The sequence below is a fragment of the Dipodomys merriami genome, unplaced genomic scaffold (genome assembly GCF_024711535.1).
Source record: "Dipodomys merriami isolate MVZ:Mamm:240054 unplaced genomic scaffold, mDipMer1.0.p SCAF_1, whole genome shotgun sequence".
NCBI classification, from domain to species: domain Eukaryota; kingdom Metazoa; phylum Chordata; class Mammalia; order Rodentia; family Heteromyidae; genus Dipodomys; species Dipodomys merriami.
The window spans coordinates 27,421,508-27,435,759 of record NW_027202270.1 but is presented as its reverse complement, the minus strand read 5'-3'; the positions used below and the strand labels follow the sequence as shown (position 1 = coordinate 27,435,759).

General features: G+C 41.1%; 1 long non-coding RNA gene across 2 annotated transcripts in view; it reads right to left on the bottom strand.

Annotated features, from left to right (window-relative positions):
• The window catches only part of LOC138824690 (uncharacterized), a 44,273-nt gene extending 33,527 nt beyond the window's left edge, over positions 1 to 10,746 (bottom strand). Inside the window, exon 1 of one of the 2 annotated variants that reach the window (XR_011371153.1) lies at positions 10,546 to 10,746. This is a non-coding gene — a long non-coding RNA (uncharacterized lncRNA). The remainder of the gene's footprint in view (positions 1 to 10,545) is intronic. The other variant, XR_011371152.1, reaches the window with a different exon arrangement.
• Positions 10,747 to 14,252: the final 3,506 nt, after the last annotated feature.

The following is a 14,252-nucleotide window of genomic DNA, read 5'->3' as shown; positions in this document are numbered from 1 at the left end:
TATAGCCAATCTAGCCATCATTTCTTCTCTCTATTAAAGGGTCATTCCTGCCTTCCAGGGTTGTGAGATTTTTGAGATAAATGTATGCAAAATGCCTGGGACATAATAGGTGTTCAATAAATGGCAGTGATTATTTTATGCATGAGCCTTGGGCTAATGTATGTGTGAACATTTAGTTATTAATTAGAAGGCAAATGAAAGTTGGCTGGAGGGAATTGCATTTGACCTTTAGCAAATTATTTCATTTAGATGCGCTGATGCAAAACTATCACATCTTATGAAGAAAGATGAAAATAAATCCGGCTGACAAAAGATATTTTAATAAATTCTCCGTCTCCCTCGGCACCCTCACAGTCTGTGGCCACGCTACTATCATGTGTGTGCTGTCTGGAGAGGCTTTTGTGGCTTGTCATAGTTCATCACTGGCTGATCAGGGGCCAGATTCAGCCCGGAAAAAGCTTTGTGAACACTGCCTCAAAACAGATACTTCAAACACATTTCTTTTTCCTTTTTAATAAACCTGCCACCAAATCAGCATGGGTATCCTGGGGCTGGTGGCATCTGTCTAAATTATTCCTAAGCTAAGTACAGCCCTACTGGTGCAACATGACGCCGGCCTGACTCGGTTGTCTCTCCATGGGCCCATTTTATTGGCAATCAGAGACCCTCTGTACTCCACATGAAGCATCCAACAGGAAGTCATCCTATGAGAGACATTGCTTGTAAAACTGTGGTCTGTCTTGGGGAAAGCCATGATGAGAGGAAAGGGGAAAAGAAGTGGCAAGGATCTGCTGCAAACCAGGAAAAGGACACACAGATGCGTCCTGACTTTACCTCAGGAAGCCTTGAATATGCACATGAAAATTCAAGGGTCCCAATCTTAAGAATGGAAATGAAGTAAGGAGGGTGGAGGATCTATGAAGGTACTGTGGGAATGGAGAACAATGCAGGAAAGAAGTAGTAGGCTGCAAAAGGTCAAAAAGGCTTAAGGGGTTGGCAATAATAGGGAAGAGGAGGGCTAAACCATTGTGCAGAAAGAAAGAAAGAAAGAAAGAAAGAAAGAAAGAAAGAAAGAAAGAAAGAAAGAAAGAAAGAAAGAAAGAAAGAAAGAAAGAAAGAAAGAAAGAAAGAAGGAAGGAAGGAAGGAAGGAAGGAAGGAAGGAAGGAAGGAAGGAAGGAAGGAAGGAAGGAAAGAAAGAAAGAAAGAAAGAAAGAAAGAAAGAAAGAAAGAAAGAAAGAAAGAAGGAAAGGAAGAAAGAAAGAACTACAGCCAGATGCTGGTGGCTCACACCTGTAATCCTAGCTACTCAGGAGGCTAAGACCTGAGGATCTAGGTTCAAAGCCAGCCCAGGCAGGAAAGTCCATGAGACTGTTTTCTCCAATTAACCACCAAAAAAAGCTAGAAGTGGAGCTGTGGTTCAAGTGGCAGAGTGCTAGCCTTGAGCACAAAAGCTCAGGGACAGCACCCAGGCCCTGAGTGCAAGCTCCAGGACTGGCACAAAATAAAAAGTAAAATAAAAACAAGAACAAACTATAAAAGAAAAAAAAGAGCACGATAAGAAGGAAACATTTACCAATACTATCTGTGGCAGATCCCAGGGCTAAATGAAGAAATGTGTGGGAACAGATGTGGTGGTACATACCTATAATTCCAGCTACTTGGGAGATAGAAATTAGGATTACCATATAATACAAATTCTAGGGCTGGGAAGGTGGCTCAGTGGTAGAGCACTTGCCTTGCATGCCTGAGGCCCTGGGTTCAATTCCTCAGCACCACATAAGCAAAAAGAAAAAAGCCGGAGTGGCGCTGTGGCTCAAGTGGTAGAGCGCTAGCCTTGAGCTGAAGAGCTGAGGGACAGTACCCAGGCCCAGAGTTCAGGCCCCACAACTGGACCCCAAAAAAAATTCCAGCAAAAAGAAAAATCCTATCTCAACCAACAAGCTGGGCATAGTGATTTGTACCTGTGAGGCTCAGCTACATGGCAGGTATAATGGGAGCATTGTAGTCCAGGATGACCTGGACAAAAATGCAAGATGGAAAAAATACTACAGCAAAAAAAGGATGGGGATACACCTTAAGTGATAGAACACCTGCCTAGCAAACATGCATCCTGAGTTCAAACCCCAGTACAGAGAGCGAGAGAGAGCGAGAGAGCGCGAGAGAGAGAGAGAGAGAGAGAGAGAGAGAGAGAGAGAGAGAGAGAGAGAGAGAGAGAGAGAAGAGTTGTAGTTTTCATGTGGGACTCTCACCTGAAAAACACAGGGGTAAATGGTGCTGTCAGGGGCCTCATTTTCAGTGTCTTCTTTGCACCCTACCTGGGATGAGGATGTATTAGGAAGACCAACCCAATGAACTTTGCAAAAGGGCTGTGATTAGCTTCAGAAGGCTCCAACTGTGCAAGAAACCAATGTAATAAGCTCACATGTTGTGACTGATTGCCCCCATTACCTTGCCTGCATATTTCTACCTTCTAATGCCCACAGAGGAGCGGGAAGAGGAGTCAGGAAAATATCTTCTGGACTGGTTTATTAGGTTAATATACCAGGCATTGCCCATTTTGCATCCTGAGAAGCCATCAAGCCCTTTGAACTTAGCATTTTCATTAGAAATCATCAATTTTAAATAACGACACACTGAATCTTTGGACTGCTTTTTATTCAAGGACTTCAAAATATATTACTATTGCTGCTGATTCTCAGCATTTGGTAGATGGCATTGCATTAATTTTCTAGATGGCTAAACTAAAGCATCTAATGGTGAAATGCAAAATCAGCTGCCAAGGTAGGAAAAAGTATTTAGAGGGTTCAGGGGCCAGCCTTTAATCCACATAACTAAAAGTATCCTGTCCATGCCAAAGTCACGTGCTCAGTGATGAGCGAGGGTAAGAGAAGACCTCATGGCTGTCCACTTAAACTTGGTTATGTTGGTGGCTGCCTGACATCTTTTTTAGTGCAACTTCCTGTTTGGGGAAAGGTCACTTTCTCAGTCTCCCTTGAGGCTGAAGTGCTGGCACATGACTTGGGCTCTCCCACCAATCAGATTCACAGGTGGGAGCAGCAAACTCATCACTGGTGCTGAGGTGAAGGTGAGTTAAGCAAATCACAGGAGCAAGTTCATGGTGGCTTTCCCATCAGAAAGCAGACTCACAAGCATTGTTCTTAGAAGTTTTTACCTCTAAGTCTGGTTCTTCAGCCCTCTCAATGGTTTTATGGGATTCCCCAGTTTCTTTTTAACAAACTTGTCTGTGAAATCAGCCAGACTTAGTTTCTGTCACTTTCAACTAAAATGCCTGATGTGGTCCTTCATATCCCATGAAAAATAGAGGTTCACAGACTTTCTTTAGTACTTCTAGACTAAGGTGACAACTGGCTAGCAATCTATTTCTGAAGTCAAATGTCAATTAACTCAATTAGCATTTTGTACTTATGGATAGCCAATGCTGTTGCATATCTACTATGTACAAAACTCTGTGCTCAGTATTGTGGGAAATATTTTTTTAATTTAATTTAAATTTATTTGTGAACATACTGTACAGAGGAGTTACAATTACGTGGGCAGGATAATGCGTACATTTCTTACCAAGCATTGCAGCCTCCTCCTGTGTTTACCCTTCACATCCCTTCCCAGCCTCCCCCCTCCCCCCCAATCCCAATCCTTCTCCTTCCCCCCCTCCCCCCCCCCACACCGACGTTGTAAAGCTCGTTTTGGACACGACAACTTGTACTTCTCATTGTTGCAACAGGTCCACCTGTATCCTTAAACAACTGGTTTTTCCCCATCTCCTCCACAAGTTATACTGACATCAAATATAGTGAAAGCAGGGGTTATACTGTGGGGGAGGGACATACAAAGCCACAAAGAGATAATCTTATAAATGCGTTAGAAACACATGCATGAAAGAAAAAAAACATTAAAATACACATCTAAGGGTTGATTTTCCTGACATCACATTATCTGACCTTTTCCGCTTGACTCATACATATACTAGATATTACAAATAAGGGAAACCATGGGACCTATGTTTCTTTGGGCCTGGCTTACTTCACTTAATATAATTTTTTCCAAGTTTTTCCATTTCCTAACAAATGGGGCAATGTCATTCTTTCTGATGGAGACATAGAATTCCATTGTGTATATATACCACATTTTCTTGATCCATTCATCTACTGAGGGGCATCTGGGTTGGTTCCATATCTTACCTATGGTAAATAATGCTGCAATAAACATAGTTGTGCTGGTAGCTTTAGTGTGGTCTTGTTTGTAAACATTTGGGTAAATGCCCAAAAGTGGGATTGCTGGGTCATAGGGGAGTTCTATGTGAAGTCTTTTGAGGAACCTCCATACTGCTTTCCAAAGTGGTTGAACAAGTTTACATTCCCACCAACAATGAAGTAAGGTTCCCTTCTGTCCATATACCCTCCAGCATCTGTTGTTAGAGTTCTTGATTTTTGCCGTTCTAACTGGAGTGAGGTGATATCTCAATGTTGTTTTGATTTGCATTTCTTTTATGGCTTAGGGATGTTGAACATTTCTTCATGTGTCTATTGGCCATCCTTCTTTCTTCTTCAGAGAAGTTTCTCTTTAAGTCTTTCGCCCACTTATTTATTGGGCAGTTGTTGTGGGAAATATTTAAGGAGAAACTGGACACAGTTGGTATATGTCTTTAATACTAACACTTGGAAAGCTGAGGCAAGATCACGAATTTGACTCTGTCTGGCTACTAGTGATAGATACACTGTCTCAAAAACAACACTTGCAGGGCTGGGAAGATGGCTCAGTGGTAGAGCGCTTGCCTTGCATGCATGAGGCCCTGGGTTCGATTCCTCAGCACCACATAAGCAAAAAAGAAAAAAGCTGGAAGTGGTGCTGTGTCTCAAGTGGTAGAGTGCTAGCCTTGAGCTGAAGAGCTGAGGGACAGCACCCAAGCCCAGAGTTCAGGCCCCCGACCAGACGCCCCTCAAAAAAAAAAAAAAACCACTTGCAGAGTAACTTCTACCATATGGAAAACTAGAAATGTAAGAACAATGAGCCAAAACAGAGAGGGCCACCTACTCCCCTTTACAATAGCTCCCAGTCTCCACAGAAAGGCAGAGAGTAGTTGAGGAACTACACTAAGAGCTGTAAACTTACCATCATGACAAGTGCTAAGTTGGGAAGAGAAAGCTGATTGAGTGACTTGGGAGTATAAGATGTTATATGCTTTTGGAAAGAACATGCTAGAATCCAATAGAAAGGACCTAGAAAACCAGGCATCAGTGGCTCACACCTGTAATCCTAGCTACACACTCAGGAGGCTGAGATCTGAGGATCTCAGACAGGAAAGTCTGTGAGACTCATCTCCAATTAACCACCAGAAACCGGAAGTGGAGCTGTGGCTCATGGAGTGCTAGCCTTGAGCAAAAGAGCTCAAAGACAGCACCTAGGCCCAGAGTTCAAGACTCACAACCACCACCCAACAACAAAAAGAACTGGAAAGAAAAAACAAAAACAACAACAACAACAAAAGACAGGTGCAGAAAGACCAGGTAGGAAGCAATTTTAGAAATTTGGGGGTGGGGGGAGAAAGGGGGCGGGAAGTTGACAGTTTCTTTGACCAGGAAGTTAAGAGTAGACATACAGGGAAAAATGGTAGACCCAAGAGATATTTAAGAGGTAAAATCAAGAGGACTTAACAATGAATTAGATACAGAGGAATGTATGGCTGACTTCCAGATTTCTGGCTTAAGCCACTGGACATTTGATAGTGGAAGAAAAATCAAGTTTTATAAACTTGGTCTCAGAAATGTTAAGTTGCCTCTCAGGCATCCACAAAAGAGTTGCCCACAAAGGTCTGGAATTCAGAGGAGAGAATGGCCGAAGGCATGACAGAGGCCTGTCATAACTGAAGTCACTGTGCTAATGGAGCTTCTCAGGGAAGAGCATAGCCGGAGAACCAGGGAGGGCCTCGGGCTGGTTCTTCAGGAGTATAAAATGCAGTCCAGACATGAAGGAGGCGCTCATCGAAAGCTAGTCTGCTGACAAAACAACAACGAGGCCAAATACATTAATCCAAGAAATCTGTCTTGAGTCTCAAACTATGAAGTTCCCTACAGTAGAGATTGCAAAAGCCAGTCCAGTCTGATACTCAAGTAAGGGCTAAGTAGGGCCTGTGATATTCGGAAGTCTAAACTAAAGCAAAGGGCACCCGATGATGAGATACTCATATCCAAATCTCTCCATCAAATCCCCCATTGAAGTAACTGCTGTGGGTCCCATTTCCTGAATGGAACCTTGACAAAATTTCTAGAGTCAGAGCCTTATTTTCTGGTTCTGACACTGACATCATCTCTAATCGCTTTAAATGGTTTCTCCTATGAAAGTTCTCTATTTTTTTTCCTATTTACAAATCACATGGGTACTTTTCAGAAGACTGATCTTCTACTCTAAAACACTCTACCTAGCTTCTAATATCCTGCCAACTATTTTCCAATGCCAGATGCTCTAATCAAAGTAGGCCCATCCTAAGAGCCTCACTATGACTCAAATCTATCCCAAAGAAAAGGGTATTCATCAAGGTTTTCCATCTCTGTGAAAATACCTGAGAGGAACTATTTAAAGGAAGTAAGGTTTGGTTTGTTTTGAGGTCCCAGTCCAAGGTCAGCTGCCTTCTCTGTTGTTTGTAGGCTGTAGTGAGGCAGAACATATTGTAGGAAAGACAGAAAAGTTGCTGTCCAGATCACCATAGTAAGAAGCTGATAGGAGGCAAGGAGCTGAAGACAAGGAGTATCTTTCCAGGGCATATCCCGGTGATCTACTGACCCAAAAGGCTCCACCTCCAACAATGCCATCATAATATGTATCCATCACAGGATTGGCCCACTGATGTGAGAACCCTCTGGATCCAATTACCTCCCAAATCCATCAGCTAGCAACCAAGCATAGAACATACGACTCAGATGACAACAGATAACTATTGGTATTCAGCCTCGTAGCCTGGATGTCCAAATGCATACAACAGTTGAACAAAGAGTAATCACCTCCTGGCACCACAACTAGGAAGCAAGAAAGCAGGCTACTAAGGGTAAAGAAACAGTCTTGAGGAGCCAGTGAGAGCAGTGAGGACAACTATGTTTTGTGTCGCTCTTGAAGATGGCCCAGAGCAGAACAAAATGAGAAAACAAATAAACAGAGGAAGGAATTGCTCTCCATGTTAATTAATTCTGGGCTCCAATTTTTTCCTTTTTTTTTTTCCTCCCAGAATATTTGCCTGAAAGTCTGAGAGACATTGTCATTACATACATGAATGTATGTAATGGGAGCCTTCTCAATCTTCCTCTGCAGTGGTACATTGCACTATGAATTAACTCATGCATTAATTATAATTGCCAGCTATTGGCTAAACCTGATATGAAGTTGAACTGGATTTATTTCTTAAGTAGTATGGCCACGCACAAACATACATACATATGATCAAGTTCTCCTCCATCCTCACCTCTTCCCACCTTGAACTATAATTATGAAACCAAAAGACATGAAGCACAGCAGGCCACTGCACATGTGCATGGTAGAGCAGCCATTGGACCCATGCTTCAGCATGCACCAGGTGAGTCAAGCACATACCTTGCCCACTGAAGCATTACCCCACACCTGAAAGAAAATCAGTGAAAAATCTGCTGGTATTTTTGGCAGAATCCTGGGAGGTGTAAGAGCTTGCCCCCTAGATCCCTTTTCTGTTGATGTTTGGCAACACTTCTAATCCAGAAAAAAAAAATCAACCAATACCTGGCAGAATGTCTGGCACATAATAAATACTTTATGCTGGTTATTTTAAAATCCAAAGGAAATTGAATAAAAATGGGTTGTGTCTAATCATATAATGGGTTAAAAGAGTAACACAGTGATGCCAACCAAATTAAGTGGTAGAGAGGTATTAGCTATTGGTGTTATCATCCTGAGCTGGGAGCTACACTGGCTGCTGCCCCTCATTCATGTCCCAGGAATCCAGAAGGGCCTCTCCCAGGCCTGTCTCTCACACCTTACTCTCACTTAAAGCCTTGCACAATTTTCAAAGAAATGTCAGGGGTTGGAAGGAATAAGATCACTCTCATGCGTGTTAATGGGGAGTCAGCACAACTCCTATGGGGGCAACTTAGAAGGGTTCAAAATTATAAAAATGTATGCCTTTCAAACTAGCAAGTCACATGAAAGAGTTTATCTTGCTGTTGAATTCAGTCTGACTTATAATATGTACAAGTTATTCACTTTACATTTGTTTGAAATAGCAGGAAGAGGAAGAAGAAGGAGAAGGATGAGGAGGCACTAATTAAATATATAAACATATAACAGAATGCTATGTAGCAATGAATCAAATTTTGAATGAGGAAAATTTTCATGTACTTATATAAGGAAAGATCCAAAATTAATTGCCAAGCTAACAAAACAGAAGTACAGTGTATAAAAATCTTAAATTTTTATACATTGGGCACTGGTAACTCAGCTCTATAATCTTAGCTACTCAGGAGGATGAGATCCAGGTCCAAAGCCTGTCCAGGCAGGAAAGTCTGTGAGACTCTTATCTCCAACTAACCATCAAAAAGCAGTGGCTCAAGTGGTAGAACACCAGCCTTGAGCAAAAAAAAAAAACTAAGGGACAATGCTTATGACTTGAGTTCAAGTCCAGTACTGGCAAAAAAAAAAAAAAAAAAAAAAAAAAAAAAAAAAAAACCTAAACTAAATTTTGTATGAAAAAGTGGAAATAAGCCAAACAGGGACTAGTGTCAGTAACCTTAGCTATTCACGAGACCGAGGTCTCTCTGCTAGCCCCAGCAAAAGTCTGAAAGACCTCATCTTGACTAATAAAAAGCTGGACATGAGGGTGTACACCTATCGTTCTGGCTCTGAAGAAAGTATAAACAAGCCCCAACAAAGTAACAAAAGCAGAAAGAGCTGTGGTCATGGCTCAAGTACGTAATACAACACCTGATAGACAAGTATGAGATACTGAGTTCAAACCCCAACATACCACTACCCCCCCCAAAAAAAAGTGGAAATAAAGATATATTCAGTCTTCCATATCGATGGATTCAATTGACAAAGAATCAAAAATATTTGAAAACTTGCCCACACTGAATATGTACAGAAATTTTCCTTGTCTTTATTCCCTAAACACTACCAGTATAACAATTATTTATATAGCAGTTACACGCTACTAGATATATATATTTATACAATCTAGAGATAGTTTAGTATGTGGAAGAATATGTATAGATGGCATGCAAATACTACAACGTTCTATTAAAAAGTATTTGAGCATGAACTTTGGTATCCACAGAGGGTCTAGAACCATCCACCATGGTGACTAAGGGACAAATGAACTTGAATTTGATATGCTGAAAGAAGATGAAGGACTTTTAATACTGCTTATTTTTAGCCACTACTTAAAAATAAAAGTTAAAATTTTTTAATGAAATGCTTAAAAGTAAAAAAAAAAAAGATGAAGGAAACTAAGAGGAGTGATTGCTGTGGCTGGGAGTAGATCACTGGACAGATGGAGGAGGACAAGGATTGACAGGAAAACTTTTTACTATGAAAGTTCTGATCATCACTCAAAATAGATGAGGGAAAAGGAAGGGACAGAAGGAAGGGGAGAGCATAGATGTGGATGGATAATAAGAGATGAGAGAGAAAGAGAAAGAGGATAGAAACAATAGGTAGATAATAGGTATATTGTCCTTCTTTTAGATAGAAAGGAAAAGCTGGCCAAGAAAGTTGATGCCCTGCGCAGGAAGTTGAGCATCTTGACATCTGAGTGCTCCCCCCCCCTCCTCCAGGCTTCCCCTTTGCTCTTTGTAGGACACTGTTGCCTTTGGGGTGGGGAACTATGTTAGGGACTCTGTTCTCCCATGACCCTGTTATCACATCTGTGTATTCTTCTGAACACAAGAGTATTAGTTAAGAAAATTCTCTTGGGTCATGAACTCAGCATTGTAATGCTTTATTTCTTTGCTCTCATCAATTCACATTCGAATACTTAATGTTGAATAGTCTCATGTGATCAGATATTAGAGGTCAGAGGACATCTTGGTCTATCTAAAAATACATAAACATAGTGCAGCAAAAATCCATTAAAAGTAGAAATAGCCAATCCTTTACATGAGGAGAATAAATAATTCACCTTGAGGCTCTCCCACCATAAATCAGCTGTGCCATTATCAAATACCAACCCTGGAGTAGGAAAGAAAAGCAGCAGAATTAAACTTTGTCAAGAAAAAGAAAAAGAAATAGAAGGGCTGGGAAGGTGGCTCTGTGGTAGAGTGCTTGCCTTGCATGTATGAGGCCATAGGTTTGATTTCTCAGCCCTACATAAGCAGAAAAAGCCAGAAGTGGCGCTGTGGCTCAAGTGGAAAGGAAGGAAGAAAGGAAGGAAGGAAGGAAGGAAGGAAGGAAGGAAGGAAGGAAGGAAGGAAGGAAGGAAGGAAGGAAGGAAGGAAGAGAAAACAAACTATATAACAAATGCGCTGGAGAGAGACTAGTGACTTAACTGCACTTCTGAGTTGCAAACTTACCTCTCTTTTTACCTTAGGTATAGCATCTCTAAGTGTATCCAGCAGGTAGAGGGTTCAAGGTAGGCCATATGCCAATCCTCAGGTGTGATTTTTCAGGCTCACCCTGATCTAGAGAAAGGCTCTGGTCCCCCTCAAGTTCAGTCTGAGGAAAGGAAGGCTTAGGAACAAATAATACAGGGCTCTTTCTACACCACCGATCTCCACTTCACAGGACCATGCAAATTCATATCCAGATGGATCCACGAAACTGTCACAAGTGTCCCATACCTCTGGGTAAAGTAGAGTCAGGGCAACTGTGGAAGAGAAGAGAAGAGCTGTAGAAGGCTTGGGTCAAGCTGGAAACTTTACCTGTGCAGACAACCCTGTACAGATTTGTTTTTAATATAACTTAGGTAAGGAACATTTACACGGTGTTTGCTCTGTGCCAGGTGCTGCTCTAAAGAATTCATATATCCACTCCACAGCATTCCCAGGAGAGAGGTTCTATTATTATCTCCATTTGACTAGCTAGACTGAGGTGTAAAATTATGGAGGAATGTGCCAGGGAAGCCCAAGAAGGCTTCAGCTGGTCGCCAACATCACAGACAAGGCTGTCACCACTACCTTCAGTAGTGTTCTGGGCTCCAAGTGGTTGAATATGGGGACAGAAGAGAAAACAAGCAATCAGAACTACACTGGAAAGTGAGCGTAAGGGTTAACTGAGCTGCTTTTGCACTCTAGTATGATTATAATGAGAAATAGTTGAGCTCTCCAATAAGCCTACTTATCTTAGTTATTCCTAAACCTCTGAGAATCACCGTCAAAAACAGGAGGCAGCTCTTCTCTAATGTCAATTAATAACATGTATCAGGAGGAATGAGGAATACTTCTCAAGACAACTATTAAGAATGTATGAAATGTGAAGTAGAAAATATAAGTATTGTATCAATGCTATCACCCCCATTTTTGCTGGCTTTTACTGGGACAACTAAATACATGAGGGAAAAAAAGATTTGAACTCTGACTCAGACACTTTGCATAAACTAACTCAAAAATGGATCAAAGCCCTGCTGTGATAGTTAAAAACATAGAACTTTTAGGGTAAGCTTACAGGTAAATCTCCATAATCTTGGACCTGACAATGAATCCTTCTTTTTCCCTGGCAGGGGAGGGAGTCATAGGGCTTGAACTCTAGGCCTGGGCACTATCCCTTAGCTCTTTTGCTCGAGGCTAGCATTCTACTACTTTGAGCCACATCTCCACTTCTGGTTTTCTGGTGTTTAATTGAAGATGAGAGTCTCACCTACTTTCATGCCCAGGTTGGCTGTGAACTTCCATTCATAGATCACAGCCTCCAGTGTGAGCCACCACCAGCACCTGGCTGATTCTTAATATAATACCAAATACACAAGCAAGAAAGAGCAAAAGATCACCTGGACATTGTCAAAATTAAGAGCTTTTAGCTGAGTACTGATAACTCACCCCAGTAATCCTAGCTACTCAGGAAACTGAGATCTGAGGATGGTTGTTTGAAGCCAGACCTGGCAGGAAACTCCATGAAGTAGAGCTGGGTTTCAAGGGGGAGAGTGCTAGCCTTGAGCAAAAATGTTAAGGGACAGCACTCTGGCCCTGAGTTCAAGCCCCAATACTGACACAAACATAAAAAACTTTAGAAATTTTTGTTTATAAAATAAATGTTAAAGAAAAAGTAGCCCACTCAATGGAAAGAAGATATTTGCAAATTATATACATGGTAAACATTTAGTAATCAAAGTATATGAATAACTCATCTCAACAATGACAAAAATAAATAACCTAAGTATAAAGAACATAAGTAGACATAAATAAATAAGTAGACATTGCTTCAAAGAAGAAACACAGATAACCAACAAGTACATTGAAAGAGACTTGCCATCATTAAAATCACAATGATAAGCCACGTGATACCCCCTATGCTGCCAATAATAACAATATTATTATTAGTAGTAATAATAATAATAAATGTTGGTAAGAATGTAAAGAAATTGCAACCTTCCTAGACAGCTGGTAGGAATGTCTTATTTTTCCACAGCTCCTGCAGAAAAACAGTTTGTCAGCCAGTCAAATATTAAATGTAGAATTACTTCATGACTCAGCAATTCCACTCCAAAGTCTAGACCTAAAATAATTGAAAACCCATGTTCAAACAAAACTTATACACAAATATTCGTTTGTAGCACTATTCACAACAGCTCAAAGATAGAAACCACCCAAACATCTATCATTGAACTAAGGAAACTGGGTCTAAGTAACATGCCTTGCTGGGTGGTGAAGACTTTCCACCCAGCTCTGAAAAGCCTAGAGGTGAGACAGGCCATTCTTTGAATTGCAAGTGTTATGCTGTTTAGCCCCAGGAGAGCTTTGCTACAGAGAACACAGAGAGAGCTTTGCTACAGAGAATACAGAGAATGTTCACCTCTGACTGTTCCCCTATATGGAAAGTTTTGCTAGTCTCTGAGGACTTCCCTAAATGGTCTGTTTTGCCCAACCTCTGAGTATTTCCCTATATAATCTGCGTTTGTTGGGTTGGGTCTCCTACCCCAAAAGCTTTAAAAGCTTTGCACAAAATCCATTTGGGACTTTTGAGACATGAGTCACCTGCAGTTGCTGGCTCTCTCATAAAGACTCCCAATTCAACCTCTCAAGATGTGGCGCTTCTCTTTCTCATGACTGGATTCCCTTACAACATCACCTGGAGAACAATCTGGGGCTGGATTAAGGATAAAATGACCTAGTCAGGACACTGGTACTTGAGATGTGAGTAGAGAGGTCAAGGGGATGGGGTGGGAGGAGAAACAACCAAAGAGAATAAGTGGGGAAGAATGCAGTCACAATATTCAATGCTTATCCTATAAAACTAAGAAAATTGAGGGGAGGGGTTAGGCTGGGAGGGATGGGGAGAATGATGAAGGGTAACATCAATCAAGGTGCATTGTACTTATAAACTGACATGACAAATGGTAAACCCTTTGTACAACTACTTAATGATAACAAAAATTAAATTAAAAAAAATTATATATAGTCTGAGCTAGGCTAATCTTAGTTCCAGGCCACAGGCTGGACTCAGAGCTCCTTCACAAATCTTTCATCCTTGATAATCAGTAGACTAGACTCATAGCGATAATAGAAGACAAAGTGCGTTCACAGATTTGGTTTGCTTCATAGCCATTAATAACCCATTGACCAGAACAAGTTATACACCGAGATCAAGGACAAGGGGCAAGAAATTATACTCCACTGCTGGGAAAAGTTATGACAACGTTGGTTGACAGAAAATAAAGATAAAGGGGGGGATGAAAAAATAGAAACTATAACACAGTTATAGTTGATCAACAGTAAAGTTGATCAACATTAAAGTTAATCTGATCTGTGGAGTTCACTTTTTCTTTATTCTGATAGCCTCATGATTCGTTTCCCAACAGTTTTCCTTTCCTTGCTTGAAGAGCAAAGGAAGGGGCACCTGGTTATGTCTGACATCTTCCTTCTTGTCTCCTAGATGGAAAGGATTCCTCTTTGTCTTTTCTATCACTTTCATTATTTTTTAGGGCAAAGGCCTTCTTCTAAGAAATATGACCTGATTCATCCAAACTAACTCATAAGAAATACAGGTCAAAAACAGTGTCTATCAAGTTATCTGGGCTCTTCTAAGGTTTAGCAGATGCGATTCATGGATTCCCAGGCAACTCGAG